The 2075-nt window shown below is 37.8% G+C and overlaps 1 long non-coding RNA gene across 1 annotated transcript; it reads left to right on the top strand.

Moving 5' to 3' along the window:
- Nucleotides 1–952: 952 nt before the first annotated feature.
- Nucleotides 953–2075, top strand: LOC103132906 (uncharacterized). The gene is made up of 3 exons (XR_475661.2): nt 953–1071; nt 1158–1313; nt 2026–2075. It is a non-coding gene; the product is annotated as an uncharacterized LOC103132906 (long non-coding RNA).

The following is a 2075-nucleotide window of genomic DNA, read 5'->3' as shown; positions in this document are numbered from 1 at the left end:
ATGGCAGTTGGCAGAACACTGAGAACGCTGACGCTATTGCGCCCTCTACTGCGCATGCGGGACACTTTCAGGTCGTTTGCCCGTTTACACTTCAGAACACATGCAGGTCGCATTTAGTGGCAGTGTGAAAAAAAAAAAAAATCGGAATTGCCAGGGCAATTCAGGCTGCAGTGTGAACGCACCCTTATTTCCCCAAAATGTAATTTACCAACAGAATGTAACTATGCCTCCATTTATGGTGATTTTACTAAAGTTCCTTTGTCTTTTACATGCTCATAGGGTGCGTTCACACTGCAGCCTGAAGTGACCCAATTCCGATTTTGTTTTTGACATAATGCGACCTGTATCCAATCTTTTCATGGCAGTCTGAACAGCACAGGTCGCATTCTTTTTCGAATGTAGAACACTTAGAACGCTGACGCTATTGCGCCCTCTACTGCCCATGCGGGACACTTTCACGTCGTTTGCCCGTTTACACTGCAGAACACATACGGGTTGCATTTATTGGGAGTGTGAACGGCCCTGGCAAAAACATTGGAATTGCCAAAAATTGGAATTGGGCCACTTCAGGCTGCAGTGTGAATGCACCCTTAGATTATAAAATCTGCATGAAGTCAATAAGTATAAAAAATGATCTTGAAAAAATTGCTATGTTGTACAGTGTTACATGAAGGCAAAGCTTTTTATGCATAGTTCTGCTCACATAAAGTTTCAGAGGATATTGCCAAACTTGAAGCAGACCATAATTACACTTATCTGTAACTTCATCATTTTGACTCTGTGGTGTGAAAACATTAATCTGCCAGGCCTCTGCAGAACTTGTTGACATGTAAGGAGATAATTCAGCCTCCCTGAATATGTTGGAGCAGAGATGTATTCAAAAGTTGCAGGAAGTCGCAGATGTTAGCTCAAAGAAATATTCTTCTGTTAGAATGGTCCAGTCAAAGTTCAGATCTAAATCAAAAAGGGAATCTCTGCTAACTAACAGTTTTGTAATATTGTTTTAAATCAGATAATTCCTTGTTTTGTTTTTCAGGTCGTCCAGTAGACACAAATCCCCCTGACTTAACGGTAAGTCAGGGCAGCGTCTTTCTAATCCTACAGCAGTCAGTTTGTAAACCTGCTGCTTCATCCAATTTAAACTCTTGGTTCTGCAGATCAACACCGTTTATGAGGAGATCAGAGAGGATGGCAGAGAGAACAAACCTCCTGCTGGGGAAATATCTTCAGTTTACGTTTCTGTCCAACCCAACAAACCAAACGCAGCTGAAAGCAACGCAATATACAGCCTGGCCAGCGAACCGCAGTGCCGAGTAAGTGGAAGGACAGTAATAATAATATTGTTTTCTTAATTTTTGTCATTCAGTTTGAGCTAAAAATACAAAGTATAGTTTTTTCACTATCGCAGAGGCGGGGGACGTCTGAGCTCTGAGTGTTTCGTTTTATGTTTCATGGTAAAACATTTAATATTTTGCTCAAAATCCTGTAAACAAGGTAACTTTCATTAGTTTTATTAATATAATGATAAACTTTTTTGATTATCAGGCTTTTCCTCTTTTGCATTTACTGACTTATAGAATATGGGAAGCCATTCCAATGTCCTACAATATGATTATGATTGGATGCATTTGCAAGTTAAATGAAAAGATTTGCCATTTAGTTTCTTATACGTTATAAAAATTTGGTTTTACTCTCTTGTGGTAGAAGTACAATATGTTTGTGATCATTTTATTTGATACAGATTTAATTTTTAATTTCCTCTAAAAGCATTTTAAATTATTTGATGTATTGATGTGTTTCTAATAAATATTTTTTTATCAGATCTTTCTTTACAAGCTCTGCACATGGAGTGACTGAAACTCTTGCTAATTCTTCTATGCAAAACAGATCAAACTCAGTCAGAAAAGATGGAAAGCGTTTGTGAATAATAACTAATTAATTATTCAGCTATCCTAAATTCTGCCTGTAGAAACATTTTAAAGTGTAAATTAACAAAATAAAACTTTTCTCCTTGTTTTCTTCCAGGCTAAAGAAGAAGCAGAGTACTCTGAAGTGCAGCTGTTGAACGATGACAC

Source organism: Poecilia formosa, unplaced genomic scaffold (assembly GCF_000485575.1).
Source record: "Poecilia formosa unplaced genomic scaffold, Poecilia_formosa-5.1.2 Scaffold1501, whole genome shotgun sequence".
NCBI classification, from domain to species: Eukaryota; Metazoa; Chordata; class Actinopteri; order Cyprinodontiformes; family Poeciliidae; genus Poecilia; species Poecilia formosa.
Note: the sequence above shows the minus strand (reverse complement) of the source record. Positions and strands in the feature narration are given on the sequence as shown.